Genomic DNA, 17699 nt, shown 5'->3' on the forward strand with positions numbered 1-17699 from the left:
ATGGGTGGGAGGGTGGGCACAGGCTGCCTGGACTGTGGCTGTTCCCGGCGCAGGACTTGTAGCAGGAAGAGTCCAGGTGAGGGGTTGCAGGGGTGAGCAGAAAGGAATGAGATCCCCCAGGAAGCCTGTGCAGAAGGCAGCTTGACGCTCTATACACAGTGAAGCAGCCCAGCCCTGTGTCACCTGGTCCCCACCACCAGGGTATCTGCCCTCCCAGCCAGGTAGATGAGAGGAAGTGGGGCGGCAGTGGAGCAAGTTCACAAAGTGGCTGGCTGCATGCAGCCCCTACTTTCACCACTGAGTGATGGAGTGGGACAATGGGGACCAAGGCGCACAGAGCCTTGGGGGACCCCTAGCCTCACGTGGCCTGAGGTCTCCCTCTCCAGGAGGGGCAGGGCAGAGCTGCGGGTCAGTCTGAAAATTCCACATTTCCTGACCCTAAAATTCAAAGGGCTGACTTTGGGAGAGGTTGCTGCAATCGGTATGGCTTCCCCTCAGCTGTGGAGCCAGCCTTCCTGTGGAAAACTCTGGAATAACACAGCCTTGAATCCAAAGGAGTTGAAGAAGGAAACATCCAGATGCCTTTCACCCCTCCCCAGTCCCCAGGTCCCACCTGAGTGGAGGGTGAGAGGAGGAGGCTTGGCAGCTGCAGTCAGGGAAGGGGGCTCCCTGCGGGGAGCTTGCAGCCAGGCCTCGACCCTGGCACCCTGGGTAGCAGGGGCTCCAGCCACACATGTTGATTTTGTGGAAATGGAAAAAAGGCCATGTTTGGAGCACCTGTGCCTGTGAGGGACTGGCTGAGAATGGGACCAAGTAGAAGAGGTACATAGCCACTGAGGCAGTGGCTACCACACTGTCCCCTGTGGCTCATTGTCCCCTGAGAGAACGGACGGTGAGGATGGACACCTGGGACACAGGGCATGTCTGTCTCTTCCCTGCTGTGAAATAGACCATGGGCCAGTCCAATGCTACCCCACTGTGTGTCTTCTCTGAGATGAGCTAGGCCACTATACCACACATTCCTGATGTCCTACACTTTCTCAGAAAGCCACTATCCCACTAAGCCAACCCTGATAAGCCCCTGCTACTTGCCAGACATCAAGCTGCCAGGTGGGAGCAGTGTGCAAAGCAGACAGATAGCACTTGTGGAGGGGGCCTCGTTCAGAGAGATGGTCGCTGATTCAGGTACCTGAGCACACAGCCACAGACTCTTGTAGACCTGTAGAGGTACAGGTCTACAACCACAGGTCTGACTCAGCCCAGGTTGGGGTGGACAAGCCAGGGAGAGCTTCCTGAAGGAAGTGCCACTGGAGAAAAAAAATGAAGGGTAGAGAGTTAAGTAAGTGATGGATGAGAGGGAGTCCTGGGAGAGGAAACGGTCTTCAGGATGGGAGAGGTGGTACACAGGCAGAGGCAGGGAAGAGGGTGGTCTGGTAACCCAGCTGAGCAGGGATGGGGCTTAGACTAGAGTTCCTCCAGGACATCCAGAAGGAGAATTGTGTAGGTAGCTGGAGTTCAGAGGACAGATCTGGGAGACAGACATCCTGGAGTCACTAGTGTATTCTACTTGGTCATGGCAGTCACTGGCTTGAATGAGATCCCCGTAGGGGACTGAACTGGATTCAGTCAGTTAGCTATTGCTCAGTAACAAACATTCGTGAGATCACGGTGCTAAAACCAGTGTGAATAGCATTCCCATCTGGGATGAGCTAGGGAGGCTGTGCTCAGGCAGGGGCTCTGCTGACTTCAGCTGGGTTTGTTCTTGCAGAACTGGGTGAATTTGGGCTGGCTCAGCTGGAGTGGCTCTGCTCCACATGTCCCTCATCCTTTAACTGGTGGCTAACGAACGCACACATATCTCACTGAAATGACAGTCTCAGCAGGCAGGAAGAAACGGGTGCTTTGAAAGATTAGAACAAGCATGCTGTCACTTTTGCCTCATCCCTGGAGCCAGAGCAAATCACAGTGCCAAACTCCAAGTCAAGAGGCTGGGAGATGTCCTTTGCTTCTTTAGTGGCAGAAACTGCACAGCCCTTGCTTGGCGAAGGGCATGGGTGGGTGCAGGAAGGGATAAAAGGGCCAGGCCCCTGCATGGAGTCTACACCAGCCCTCAGTCTCAGCTGCAGTTGTTCGTGTCCCTGCTGCATGTTGAATGGCTTCACCTCACCTTACATCTCATGCCCCCGGGTCTCATCTGATCAGGACATTTGGCTTGAAGCCGGGATCTTGTAACTGTCCTATGGAGACTCCTCTAGGCCTCACAGCTTGGATCTGAATGAGGAGTTTTTGGATGCCCCTGTGCTCAGCAGAGTGGTGGACAGAGAGCACTGGGCCACAGTTCTGTTAGAAAACTGGGGACACAGAACAGTTGCAGGCCAGGGCAATTCTTGGGGAGTGTTCCCTGAAATCCGTGACTTGGGGTGGCTCCCAGGCCACTGTTCTCTGGGCTCTGTCCCCTGAGAACACCTTCCCTTTTCACATGTTCATCCCTGGCTTTGGCCACTTCTGAAGGACACCGGGACACGACAATGTCCTCAGTGCGCTTCCTGCCTGAGAAAGTCAGCGGCCCCACAGGCCTTTCTACACTTTGCATTATCTCAGTCAATGCTTTTGCGAACACAGTTCCTTTAAAAAAAAAAAAAGGTTTTCTATGCAGTCAGTCCAGGTACCAACAGCCACGCCCACATTTCCTTAGGAAATGGGCCTCCTTCTCAACCTGCTAATCAGCAGGGCCTGCATGTCCTAAAAGCCTACTTGTGTGGCTCAAGAACCTACTTGGCACACCTTACTTTTTCCAGAGGTCCTGACAAAAGGCATCTCTCTCACAGTGTTGGTTTGCTTTGTACCCTGAGGCCACGTCTGTCTAATGCACCATGTGAGTCTGGCTCATTCCCAGCCTGGACTTTCAGCTGTGTCCTCGATGTGATCCCAGCCAGGGCTGAACCCTCCTGTGCTTTGGGGTCAGCAGGATCTCAGCCCCTGAGATCCTGCTGACCCCTCCCACACAGAGTCCTTTCCTCTGCAGATCCCCACAGGGATACAGGTGCACACACATGTTCACAGCACACACACACATGGTCCAGGTGCAGGTAAGAAGGGGAGTGCACACTGGGAAGGTGACAAGGAGGGGAGGAGAAAGAGGTGGGAGGCAGGTCTCCAGGGGCATGCAGCCTCATTGGCACCAAGCTCGGGACCCATAGAAGGGGAGGGGGGAACACAAGCTGCTGGGTAGGGCATCCCTAGGGTCCCAGAGCAAACAAGGTCTGGGTCCTGTGTCCTCTACTCTGGGCACCTGAAACAAGGAGACCCCACCCCACCCAGAGCAGAGGGACTTTCGTGGGGAGAAGGCCCCAGCTTATTCCTCCATATGTTGGCATGCATGGATGGCGTGACACCAAGTGTCTTACGATCTGTAGGAGTCTCACGACCTGTCCTTGATTCTGTATCCATGAACCACAAGGCTCCAAGTCCCTGGAAAATGCTTTTCACTTGTTCTGTCCTTCTAAGCAGAAGGCAGCTGGGACTTGGGGGCCTGGGAACAGGGAAGGCACAGAGTGTGGAAGATGCAGGGACCAAGGATGAGGCCACTCTTGTTGGAGGGTTGGGTCCTCATTTGGAGGTGGGTGGAGTCCTTGCCCCCAGTGGGGTGAGGAGGGCTTGTGAATGAACTGGACACACCAGGACAGGTGAGGGGAATGGGGGAGAAGGAGGGGTTCCTGAGTTTCCTCAGACTAGCCTGCAGGTCCTCTCCCTTTGTCCCCTCAGCCTTGGTGTGACAACTGCCTCACAGACTCCAAACAAATGAGTGCGTTTTGTTTTCTGGTTTTCCCGCCTGGGGCTGCAGTGCTAGGGCTGACCACCAGGGTGTGGACTGTGCCCACTGTGCTCAATGAAGCAACTGGAACAGGAAGGGACACCCAGTGCTCATGCGGAGAGTCCCCTGCCTCTGAACAACGTGCATCTTGTGTTATTAGCCTCCATCTCCACAATGTGAGCCACTCCGAGACAGGAGGAACTCCAAAGCCCTCTCATTCTTCATGTAGCAGCTGAACTGCCACTGCACACACTGAGCAGGGCTGTTAGGCTTGCAGGCAGCTGAGAACACGCACATAGTCCTCACCTTCTGGGAGCTCAAAGCCTGGAGACAGAGATGGACAGAGTGCAAGGGCCAGTATGTATGAGAAAGAAGAGCAAGTCCTTGGGAGAAACAAAGCAGGTGCTGGAGAGAGAACCAGAGACAACAGATGGGGTCCAGTGGTCCCCAGAGACACATTTGTGCTGTGACCAGGACAAGAAGAGCCAGCTCTGTACAAGTGTGGGGACAACATGCTGAAAGGAAGCCCAAAGGAGCACAACCTTGAGCAGAAGCAAGTTTGACCAGAGAGGTGGTGAAGAAGGAGCCAGGATGGCTAGGGAGCAATAGGGAGGAGGGGCCAGGACATCAGAGGCAGGGCTAGGCCTGCAGAATGTGCCAGTCATGTCTGCCGAGGGGGCACAGCCTCCCCTTCCTCAGAGCTCACAGGAGCGGACATTAACCACCTCACAGTCCCTGTGCCCTCCCAGGAGCCTCTGCCTCTCCCACGAGGCTGGGACTGCACTCTCAGCTGAGGCTCCAGTAATGGGGTGTGTCTCCAAGGTCACTCACTGATTACTGGCAGAATCAGTTTGGACAGGGGGGTCTCAGGTCTTTTTTGTCGTGGACCTGGCACTCTGCCAGTTCTTTGTGCTGGGGTCTCATAGAGCTTCTCATAGCGTCAGATCTTGCCTCCCAGATGATGGGACCAGAGATGGAGGCAGAGGAGGACACGGGAGGGAAGCAGGCACAAGTCACAGGCTATTCATAGCTCCATCTTGGAAATGACATCCCATCATTTGGCCCTGCTCCCTGCTTTAGAAACCAGCCACCAAGTCCATGCAGCCTCGAGGAGAGGGGCTCACACAGGGATGTGTGATGGAGCAGGAATGCTGGCAGCCATCCTGGGGCTGCCCACCACACAGGCCTGGATGAGGCACTTGGCTGTGACTCTAAACATAATGGGGGCCCCTGGAAGGTTCTATGCCAGAGGGGACGATGTCAGGATTTCAGTTCATTTCAACCCTTCCTGCGGCCTGGGGGGTGGGGTGCAATCCCCAAGATGCCAGAGCAGACCCAGCCTCTCAGGGTGTGGTCTGGACTCCACCCAGCACCTATGCAATCCTCCCATTGCCACATGATCCCAGCTCAAGGGCTGCAGGCACTACAGGTGTTTATAGGGCTAGCCACCTTGTGACACCCTAGGAGGCTAGAACAACCCCCATGTCAGATGGGGAGACAGGGGAGTCCCTGAGAGGACAGGCCCATCCAGGGTCACATCACTGGGGAGAAGGGAGAGCCAGGTCTGAACTCAGCTCTGGGGTCTCAGAGCTGAGGCCTTGGCTGCACGCAGGCCTCCCTCAGGGCTCGGGGTAGAACATGAGTGGTTGCCTGCTCAAAGAGGTGGAGACTCAGGTCTGAGGAGGAAGCCCAGGTAAGGGACTCAGGCAGTGACCCCACATCTTGACAACAGAGCCCAACAGCACTTGGAACTCTGGTCATCAGGTGGCTATGTTCTAGAGCAGCCCCTGCCCAGCTCACTGCACTGCAGATGTTTGAGAGTGCAGCACATGCAGTTGCTGCATCTTAACGTTCTGAGGCTGGGGCCTTAGGAAAGGATGTTGGGAGAACTTCCCCACTGTAGACAGCGGGCCAGGGCTCACACCCAGCACCTCCAGCTATTTCCCTGGAGGAGCCCAAGGGCAGCAGATGTAGGCCAGGCCAGTCCAGGCCACCACTTGACCCCACCCTGGCAGCCCTGTGTCCCCTGCATGTGTGTGTGTAAGGGACTCATGTGGGGAGGGCAGGAGCCCGGTGGGCCGGTTATGGGTGAGGATCATACCCCAGGTCAAGGCTGGCTGGGTGGGACATGGAGGGTGGAATAATACCCTTGTACCCAAGCCTCTCCCAAGCCCTACAGGTGACTCTCACTTTACTGGGGTGAGCAGACAAAAGTCTGTGCCTAATCTGGGAACAGAAGGTGAGGTGGGCAGAACCAGTGAGGTGGCCGGGCAGAGAACTCTGAGCTTCCAGAGTGACTGGCGGCTGCCAGTCACTGTCATTGCAGAGCTCCCCGCATGTAACGCAATGCAGGTCTGGCTGCCCCCTGCTTCAAAGGTCAGTACTCGATAGGCAGGCGCTGCTGTAAAGGAAAGTGGTTTTATTCGGGCACTGGCCACCCAGAAGATGAGAGACTCTCATCCCAAAGCCTGTCTCAGCATCCCAGGCATCCTGGCTAGTGTACAAGGCTAACAGTGGGAAGAGGGGGAACTCAGGAATTTCTGGCACCGCACAGTGTCTCAGCTCTGCTCTCTGGTGGTTTCAGTGATATCTCCTGGGAGTGTCACCGTGCAGTTCCACCGCTCCATCCACAGGTTCCCTGCTGACATCCGGGAGCAGGACATGCAGACTGCATCTCTGCTGTTCTGATGTGAGTCGCCAAGCTAATCCAGTGTCTTGTGATCAGGGTCGTTCCTCTGTAAAGCAGGAGCTGCAACTGCTGACATCTGTAGAATACTCATAAGGACACTTTTAATACATGAATCTTCTATGAGTGTGTTAGTACAGCTTATTCTATAATTACCATCTGATTAGTATATTATATCTATTTCAGTCACTGTTACACACAGACTGCTGAAGAGCGGGTTGACAGGGACACCTGTCCATTTCCTCAAACAGGGAGCAGGTGAGTGACCTTCCCAACTCCCAAAGGCCAGCATAGGCTCTGGAGGAATGTGGCCAAGGTGCTTGCAGAACTGGGACCAGGGGATGCCTGGGGAAGTCCAGAGGCACAGACCCTGCCCAGGCTTCTCCCCAGGGCCTGCCCAGGGTCCTCGTGTGCACATTGTAGCAGCCAAGGACCTGGAACTTCCTGCTTGACTTGTGGAGACTCAATGGGCTCACTTTGACCCCGCAGAGGCAGAGATGTCTGTCCCTGAGAAGGGAGTGAAGGAGGTTGCCTATGAGTGCACAGGAGGTGGGGGATAACCACCAGGCATATAAGAGGGGGTACCCAGAGGCTGCCATTGAGCCAGAAGCAGAGACTGGCCTCAAACCCCCCATCTGATGGACTGCACCCAGGGAAGACATCCCGTTGTGTGTTCCAGGGCTGTGGTTTCTCCAAAAGGCTCTGTAATGTGTTCTGACTTTGGAATGCTCATGAAAGACAGGCTTGTGGGTTATGTTTTCTCCTCTCCCAGGTCTAGCACAAGCTGAGGGACCAATCCAAGTTTCAGCTCCACCTCCTGGACCTCCACCTCCACCTGCAGGTGCAGAACAAAGGTACTTACAGATCCTGGAAACTGCCTGCCTCTAGCATCTGCTCCAGAGCTCCAGGCTATGTCCATGCTGGTCACACCTGCAGCTCTGGGCGAGAGCTGCATCTGGAGAAAATCCTGGAGGAGACCTGCAGGCCGCACAGGACTGAGCCCATTGGATAAAGTAGCATCAATTGCACCTAGCTGGCTCCTGCAAAAAACCTGCAGCCTACAAAGGACCCAGCCCCCTGGGTGAAGTACCACCACCTGCACCTGATTTGGGAAAATTTATTTGTATCCTGCTATTTTACTAAATTCATTTATCAGTTCTAGTAGTTTCTTGGTGGAATCCTTAGAGTTCTCTACATACAGTGTTATGTAACATGCAAATAATGACAGTTTTACTTCTTCCTTTCCAATCCGGATGCCTTTTATCCCTTCTTCTTGTCTGATTCCTGTGTCTGGGACTTCTAGGACTATGTTGAGTAAGTGGTAAAAGCAGACATCCCTGTCTTGTTCCTCCTCTTAAGAAAAACACTTCTGGACTTCCCTGTTGAGTATGTTGGCCATGGGTTTGTCACATATGGCCTTTATTAAGTTGACACGTTTCCTCTATTCCCACATTGCTGAGAGATTTTATCATAAATGGGTGCTGGATTTTACCAAATGCTTTTGCTGCATCTATTGATATGATCATATGATTTTTACCCTTTATTACATTATGTGGTTTAGCACGTTTATTGATTTGCAGATATTGTACCAACTTTGCACCCCCTGGATAAATTCCACTTGATCATGGTGGATGATTTTTTTAATGTATTGCTGGATTTAATTTGCTAATATTTGGTTGAGGATTTTAGCATCTATGTTCATCAGGCCTATAATTTTCTTTCTTTGTAGTGTCTTTATCTAGTTTTTGAATTAGGATAATGCTGGCCCCATAAAATGAGCTTGAGAGTTTGGCCTCCTCTTGAGTTTTTTGGAATAGTTTGAGAAGGCTGGGTGTTAGTTCTTCTTTGAATGCTTGGTAAAATTCACCTGTGAAGTCATCCAGTTCAGGGGTTTTGTTTGCTGGGAGTTTTTTATTACTATGGGAATTTTTTTATTGCTACTTTGATTCCATTACTTATCACTGATCTGTTCAGACTTTCTGATTCTTCTGGACTCAGTTTTGGAAGACTGTGTGTTTCTAGTGTAAACGGTGTTTGAATGAATGGCTAACATTTAAAGGAGAAATAAAGTTAGATTCCTGTATCACCTCTGACACAAAATTAAATTGCAGGCAGGTTAATATATAAAGAATAAAACTGTAACAGTACTACAGGAGAGTATAATAGCATGTGTGTAGACTATTGAAATGGAAGTCATTTTAAGAAAACCTAAAAGACACAAAATAAAAGGATAATATAAATTCTGGAAGAGAAAATCAAGAACACCAAGCAGGTGGGATTATCAAAGATGTCATCTGAAAGCACTGCAGAGGATGGATATGCGTCTTCTGGTTGAAAGTGCCCACCAGCAGTGGAAAGCAGGTGAGTCCATTGAAAATGGCAGCACAGGAGGGACTCCACACCTCACTGCTGGGCTGACAGGCTGGTGCCACGCTGGGGGCAGGGAGCAGCTAAAGACAGCCTCAGTGACAGCCAGTGAGATGGGGGCCTCAGTCCTGCAGCCCCTGAGTGAACAGGGAAATGGTTTTGCCCAGAGCCAGTGGGAAGGAACACAGCCCTGCAGACACCATGTTGGACTTCTAACTTAGGGAAGCGTTAAGATAATAAATGTGTCATTTTTTTCTTTTTAAAAAAGTGTCCACCAGGTGCAAGGCAGGCTTTTTGAATCATAATTGAAAATACGCTGAGGATATAATATACAATACGACATGATGACCATAGTTAACACTGATGTGTGGTAGATTTGAAAGTTGTTAAGAAAAAATATTACAATATTTTTCCTTTGTAAAATATTACAAAGAAAAAATATTTTTTCCTTTTACTTTCTTCATGTATCTACAGGAGATGATAAATTTTAACTAAATATATGTGTTAGTCATTTTGCAATATATGTAAGTCAAGTCACTATGCTATGCACCTTAATTTACACTGTGCTGTATGTTAAGTTTATCTCAATAACACTGAAAAAAATAAGTAAAATTGGAATATAAAGTTTTTTAAAATCCAGAGGCCACAATGGTCCTGCTTCCTGAAAAATCTATAAAACAATAGGGGCTGCAGGCTTGTAGAATGGAGAAAGAAACCGAATTTCAGGAAATGACCCCCCCCCAAAGAATCTCTGCCCCTTTTTCCTTTGGTGGGACTGTTAGTGTCCAGATGCCGACGCTCCCACTGCTGTCCCCCAAATCTCCTTTCCGTCTTCTAACCATTGTCTCCCTCATGGTCCTTTCCTGACTCCTCCTGGGGGAGCCCTTCACCTGGTACCCCAGGTGGCTGGCTCTCTCTCCAGGCTGCCTCTCTCACTGCTTCCACCTATTTCTTTTCACATTACATTTTTGATACCTAATATTTCCATTTATTTTAAAAATTATTTTTGTTCTTATTTCCTGTTACTAATATAGTCCCTGTTTCCTTTACTGTTCATGTTTGTTTCAGGTCACTGTGTGTCCTTTCTCATATGTCTGCTTAAGATGATACATGTTGTCCGTCTTTCTGTCTGCCTGTCTCTCTGGTATATGCTGGTGTCTGCCTTCTAAGGTGGCTGTGCTCCTCGATGTCCAGTTATTATGAGGGCATGTGGCACCTAGCTGGCCAATGCTTGGGGCAGGGCCAGCAGGTAGGTGGTGCTGGCCAGGTGGTTACAGAGGAGAGGGGATGGCCCCACAGAACCACAACCAATAGCACACTCTTTGTTTGGTGCCACCCACCAAGCACCTCCCAGCAAGGATTTTACCTTTAAGTTTCTACATTTAAATTAGCACCAGCAGGAGGCAGCTTCCTGAGGTAGTCACCCTCCAGCCCTAGGACAGGAGGGGACAGGAGGGGATGGGAGGGGGCATGGGGTCCTAGGTCTCCAGAGACTATGCTCTTCTCCCCTCGTCAGCTTTTTTTCTAGCAATATTTTTATTGTGGTAAATTACCAATAGAACATTGATTATTTTTGCCATTTTTTAGTACAGAATTCAGTGGCGTTTAATACATTTACAATGTTAGTTGCTCATCACCACTATGTGTACCACAAACTTTTTTATCATTCCCAACATAAACTCTGTACCCATTAGCACTAACTCCCCCTTCTGTGCCCCACCCCCAGTCCTTGGTAGTCTTTATTCAATTTTCTGCCTCTGTGAATTGGTCTATTCTGGGTATAAGCTCTAAGGGGAATCATATAATGTTTGTATGGAGAAATGGAGATCACTTACCCAGGATCAAAGTGGGATTAACAGTCCCCAGCCAGAAGGTGACAGAGAGATGGAAGAGAGACACCATGCTTGGACATGGGAGTGTGAGCTCTAAGAGGCTCAAAAACAAAGAGAAAACCCCAAAGCCTCCCAACACAAAGAGAAGCTACTGCCTAGGAATAAGACTGACCTCAGACCTTCTGATGGCAACACCAAGCAGCAGCAAACAAATGAGTAGAATGTACTTGGAAGTACTGAAGGAAAGGAACCTTGAACCTACACTCTTATACCAAGGCAATTTTTCATCAACATAGGAGACAGGGATTTAAAAAAAAATCATCTCAGGAACACAGGTCCTCAGACACTTTCTCACATAATGAATCCCACTGGAAACAATTCTGATTTCCTAGCTATAATTCAAAATCCAGAAGCAAAAGGGGAAAAGACATATATTTCATTATATAAAAAGTACAAATTGCATGGCAAAACCACCACAAAGTAACAAGATAAATGAGAAAAATATTTGCAACTTATAATACAAAGGATTATTATACTTAATAATTGAGGAACTGTTAAATACTGAAAAAAAAATCAACAGCCCAATAGAGAAATTGACAAAACATCACAAATAAAGGAAAATATCATTCAATGTATGTAAAAACTCAACCTATCTTCTAATAAAGAGTTCAAATTAAAACTACATTGAGATATGATCTTTTACCCATCCTAGTAACAAAAATCTAAAATGTAACCATGCACTCATGGGAAACCTTCTACTGTTGCTCTAGTGCTATGGAGTACAGCAGTGGCAAACCCTGGGGAGTGGAAACTGACAGTATCTAACCACATGACATACATTTCCCCAACAGAAAAAAATATACCATACAGACATGTAAATCACTAAACTTCCAATCTCAAATTACAAAAAGCACTACTGTGAGGATTTCAAGGAGAAATAATAATCCATAATGCTATCACACCTTCTCAGAAATCAATAGCACTATGGGAAGTAATAGCTAGATCAATAACTTCCACACACCTCTCTCAGAAATAAAAACCCACCAGATACAAAAGTAAGCAGAGATGTGAAAAACTTGCACAACATCAAAAAAGGTGTGTGTGTGTGTGTGTGTGTATGTGTGTATATGTCCACAATAAACAGACAATCATATAATTTTCAGGCACTCTCAGAAAATTTACAAGAATTAAACATATAACTGCACCTAAAAGGAAACTTTAAAAATTCCAAAAACTTATTATAATATCAACTTTGTTTTCCAAACATAATTGAAATGGAAAGAAAGGGGGGAGGGAAGAGAAAGGGAAAAAGAGAGGGAGAGAGAAGGGAGAAGGAGAAAAGAGGGGGAGGAGGAGGGAGGAAGAGCAGGGGAGAGAGGAAAGGTGGAAGAGGGAAGAGGGAAGAGGGAAGGAAGGAAGGTTAGAAAGTAAATAATGTATTGTTGGGAACTGCCCTGCCTGGTGTCAGAAGCTGTAACCCCCATGGCTAAGACTGAGTAAAGAGACCTTGGGACCATAAGCCACTAAGGAGACAAAGCTTATCTCCCTGGTAGGGGTACTGCCTCTGCCCCCTTTACTTCACCCTACTTGGCCCCAGGTGGATGACTGGTTAGCCAATGATGGGTAAGAATCCTCAAGGAACCTTAGGATGACCTAAGACAGGCATGGTCATGAAGGGGCCCTCAGGGAAGGAGTAGGGGAGCTATAGGAAAAGAGGCTAATGGACCCTCACCCCTTGGCTTTGACATAGCCTGAGTCCTCATTCTGTCTACACAAAGTCCCCTAATCTCTTTGCTGCTTCACTTCCCCTGCCTGACTTAAGCCTGAGAAATGCTGGAGGGCTGTGCAGCCCTGGGCAGGAACAGGCAGTTCCCCAGGGCGATCAGGCCTAAGAAAGAATGCATGAAGTCCTGTGAAACCTGCTTTGCTAAGAATGTCCTCAATTTTCTGATAAGGGTCCAAGCAGGAAGTGAGTTTGTTCTCCAAAGTTTTATAGCCCTTTAGCTAACCAACTCTGACTCAGGATAAGCCCTCATAGTTCTTTGGATGTTATCTGTTGTTTGATCATTACTGCCTGACAATCATGAATGAAGGCCTTCTTTGATGTAATGCTCCCAGAAAAGCAATAAAAGCCTGTCCAGGCAAGGGTCAGGGTGCTCTCTCACTCAGAGAGTGGCCATGCCATCCCTTTTCTCCACAGGACTTCTGTAGTCCATGTGAATTTGTTGGTTGCATCCACAACACCATGGATCCTGCTGGTTGGAGTCTGCATCAATGTATTACTAATACATTCTTAGCAGAAAGCACATTAAATAGCTCTTAGCAGAAAGCACATTAAGTAATATTTAAAACTGAACCACAGAGATGTTGAAATCTGTGGGACTCACTAACACAGCACTGCAGGGATGATGTGTGCCTCTGAGCACACTTGCTGGGGGACAAGAAACATTCAAAGGAACTGGGAGAATCATGCAACACAACAGCTGGAAAAAGAACAAAGACCAAAGCCAAGGAAATGAGAACAGGGATAACAAAGATAATTCCAGGTGAACAAATAATCAAAAAGATTAGTAAACACAACAGATACTTATAAAATACTAATAATTTTTCAAATTAAATAAAATGGATATATTCACAGAATTTAAAATAATAAAATTATACAAAAAAGAAAGATAATTTTAATAAATCAATAATTTTTTTTAAATTGAAACTACAGTCACAGACCTCCTCCCACCCAAGACAAGACACATTTAAAAAGCATGGCTCTGGCCCTGAGTGGTGTTGCTCAGTGGATTGAGCACTGGCCTGCAAATCAAAGGGTTACAGGTTTGATTCCCAGTCAGGGCACATGCCTAGGTTATAGGCCAAGGCCCCAGTAGGGGGTGAGTGAGAGGCAACCACACATTGATGTTTCTCTCCCTTTCTTTCTCCCTCCATTCCCCTCTCTAAAAACTGAATAAATAAAATCTTTTTAAAAAATAAAAAATAAAAAGCCTTGCTCTGGACTAGAATTTCATAGGTGAGTCCTCCCCAATTCACCACACAGAATTCCTTCTTTTCTCATCCTAGTTATTCTGGAGCCATACCGCCTACTACAGAAGCCACCTGTGGCTGTGAACCCTTGAACTGCGGCTGGGGAATCAAATTTTTAATTTTATTTCATTTTAATTAATTATCATGGATAACTGATATCAGTTCCACATAGGAAGACTTTCTGATGTTGTTAAGTTGAAGTTCAGCATATATTAAACTTATTCAGTTGTGGATTCTTTTCAGCTTTTTAAAAATTTACATGAAGCAAACTAAAATTCACTTCTTTGGGTGCACGGTTCTTTGAGTTTTGAGAAATGTACAGAGCTCTGTAATCAAGAGCACACATGGGTACAAACAGGCCTGTCCCCCAAAATGTTCCTCCTGCTTCTCCTTTTTAACTAAACCCTTCCCCCACCCCTCCACCCTGGCAACCACTGATCTGTCCTCTGTCCTCGTAGTTCTGTTTTTTTTTTTAAGTTCTTTTGTTTGGTGGCAGCTAGGAATGAGCAGCCAGAGGGGAAATAAAGGCAGGGCTCTCGCCATTACAGTCTAACCAAGAACGTAACACAGGAGGCCAGGAGCAGAGGAAGACCTGTCTCACCAGCTGACAGCAGCCCTGGGCTCAGTTTGGTAAGCTTGCTGTCCCCAGATCTGCAGGCAAAACAGTCCAGGAGAAGGGGAGAGTCCCTGAGATGGTGCTGAGGAAAGCGGCTTCTGTAAGGATCTCACATTGCTGGGCATCCTGAATGTCACAAGCAGGAATTGTACAGGAAGTGGGGATGGTCCTTGAGATTCTATGCTGGGAAAGGGAGCTTCTGTAACAACTTCACCAACGAGACAAAGAGCCTTTACTAACTGAGAGAGAAAGCCTTTGTAGTTGTACATTATTTCCAAAGGGGAGAAGGAAGGGAACCTAGAAGCCAGCTGAGGTACATAAACCCTGAACCCCAGTAGTCAGCACACTTAGATTAGCTAAGTACCCACTTGTAGCCTTGGCTCAAGTGTGTAAAACAAACTTACCAACAACTTTATTTCCTCTATAGGTGGGGTATTGAGACTAGCCAGGTGCCTGCTATGGCTTCGTGCTTGTATATACTTCATAAACAAACCTGCTACCTCATTGCCACTATATGTGTTGTCTCGCTTAAATTATTCTCTTGTGAGCAAGTCAAGCAGCAGGTGGGGGAGGAAGGCCTCCTGACACAGGTCCCTCTCTCCCCATCTGCAACACTTTATCTTTTATGCTCAATCACTCCACCGTGCAATCTGCCCCAAAGCTGCCAGCCTGCTCTGTCCATGTGTCTGTCCCTATATTGCTTGTTAGTTCAGTTTGTTCATTAGAGTCCACATATGAGTGAAGTCACATGTCTTTCTCTGACTTGTGTTCCCAAGATAAAGGGCTGCCCACACTGGCCACTGGGCAGATGAACTACCAGAGGGACCAGAGAAGCTGCCAGCAAACAAGCATCCTGTCTTCCCTTTAAGCACCCATGAAACTGCATTTCTAGGTCCCAAAGACCTTTCTCCAATCAAGGAATACAAAGATGAGTTTGGAAAGCCAAACACCCGGGAAGGATTTAATGAAGGGTTGTGGGAAATAGAAAATAACCCAGGAGTAAAGTTCACTGGATGTAAAGCAATTCAGCAAGGGAGCTCTTCAGAATCTGGGGAGGGGCAGGCTCACTGCAGGTGTGGGCAGTGAGGCCGAAGGTGATGGGCAGAGAAAATGGAAAAGGCAAAAGGAAGAAAAAAAGCTGGCTTGGAAAGGAAAAGTCCTATACTTCAGAGAAATCCTCAAACAGTCTCTGAAATCTCCAGGAGGTAGACATAACAAGGGCTGCAAAAAAGAGGAAAGCAAAAGCGGCCAGAGGTGGAGGTGCAGCAGTGCCATCAGAAACACCAGTTCAGACTTGCAGAAAACCAGCAAAAGGACCTGGCTTCCATAATGGATGCTGTGTGCTCAGAGAAAGCACAAGGGCGCTGTGCATTTGGTTGTCTGCTACTCCTGGATTTGATGGGAACCAACATGGCCCTTGTTATCATCGACAGAACCACAGTGTGCATGCACATTATTTGCAGTCCTCTGTTTGTGCTTAAGAAAAACAAACACATTTTAGCCTTTTCTAAAGTGACTGATTTAACTTCATGCTATTTGGTTGCAAGAAGTTGTCCTTAACCACTAAAGATTATCAAGATTTCTGCACAAACTTACACCTTCCTGTCTAGGACCCTTTCATCGAGGCAGTTGTGTTCTTAAGCCCCTGCCTTTACTCTGCCACCACCAAATGGTTAAACATAAATCCACACCTAAAAAAATAACTACTAACATGGTACACATTTCCTCTCTGCAACAGAACCCAGGAACCAATCCTAGATACATGACATTGGCATATTGAAGATGGAATTTAAATTGTTCTTTGCTTTTGAAAATATATACAATAAATAAAAATGGGAAAAGGCTCTGAATAGACACTTCTCCAAAGAAGACACACAGATGGCCAATAGACATGAAAGGATGCTCAATGTCACTAATCATCAGAGAGGTGCAAATTAAAACCACAATGAGATATCACCTCTCACTTGTCATAATGGCTATCATCAGGAAATCAACAAACAGTAAATGCTGGCAAGGATGTGGAGGAAAAGGATCCCTACTGCACTATTGGTGGAAATGCAGACTGGTGCGGCCACTGTGGAAAACAGTATGGAGTTGCCTCAAAAATTAAAAATGGACCTGCGTTATGATCCAGCAACTCTACTTCCAGGAAGTTCTCTGAAGAAACCCAAAACACTGATTTTAAAGAATATACTCATCCTGTGTTCACTGCAGCATTGTTTACAATAGCAAAGACCTACAAGCAGCCCAAGTGTCCATCAGTGGATGAGTGATTTAAAAAGCTGTGGTAAATTTACACAATGAAATATTACTTGGCCATAAAAAAGAAGAAAAATTTTACCCTTTGTGACAGCATGGGTGGACCTGGAGAACATTATGCTAAGTGAAATAAGCCAGTCAGAGAAAGTCAAATACCATAGATTTCACTCATGTCTAATTTAATGAACAAAATGAACAAGCAAAATAGAGACAGGCTCTCAGAGCACAAGCTAACAGCTCCATATTTGTATATGTTGCAAAATGATCACCACACTAAGTCTAATTAAAATCTGTCCCCATACACAGTTACAGAATCTTTTTTTGTTGTGATAAAAACTGTTAGGGTCTACTCTCTTAGCAGTAATAAGTTTATTATTCATTGTAATATTATCACGATTCTAAAATTATTTTATGTATTTTTGGGGTTAGAGCAAACAGTGTATACTCATTTTATAAGAAATTGAAATTTTTACTGTTGGGGAAAACAGATGCAAATATTAAATTTTAAAGGTAAAAAAACCCTGTGATGTTAAATTTTAACTGGAAATTTAACTCATGTGAATTTCATGTATTAACTCATGATTAAATTGTGTGTGTGTGTGTGTGTGTTTCTCTTCTATGTCCACTAAAAGGACTGAGAGCAACAATATCTCAGTAACAAAGGCACATCTAAACGCAGATACCAGATCTTGGCTTCTATAAATTATTGGTTAGCCAAAAAGTTTATTTTTTTTTTCCATAAGGTGACTCTAGTAGCACTTAGTTGTCTTTAACTTCATTCAAAACAATTTTGTTGGATTGTGTTGTGACAGCTGTCATATCAGTGTGCATTTAAAAAAACTTATCAAAATTGGAGAACTTTAGTGTAGCCATTTTAATATTGAAGATAGAAGAAAATATGTGACTTTTTTTACCTATTATGCTTTATTATTTCAAGAAAGGTAAAAACACAAATGAAACATAAAAAGATCTGTGCAGTATATGGAGAAGATGCTGTGATTGATTGAATGTGTCACAAGTCGTTTGTGAAGTTTCATGCTGGAGATTCCTCGCTGGATGGTGCTCCACACTTGGGTAGACCAGTTGAAACTG

The 17699-nt window shown here is 46.8% G+C and overlaps 1 pseudogene; it reads left to right on the plus strand.

Moving 5' to 3' along the window:
* Nucleotides 1-8818: 8818 nt before the first annotated feature.
* LOC114503764 lies at nt 8819-15678 on the plus strand (annotated as a pseudogene).
* Nucleotides 15679-17699: the final 2021 nt, after the last annotated feature.

Source organism: Phyllostomus discolor, chromosome 8 (assembly GCF_004126475.2).
Source record: "Phyllostomus discolor isolate MPI-MPIP mPhyDis1 chromosome 8, mPhyDis1.pri.v3, whole genome shotgun sequence".
Classification (NCBI taxonomy): domain Eukaryota; kingdom Metazoa; phylum Chordata; class Mammalia; order Chiroptera; family Phyllostomidae; genus Phyllostomus; species Phyllostomus discolor.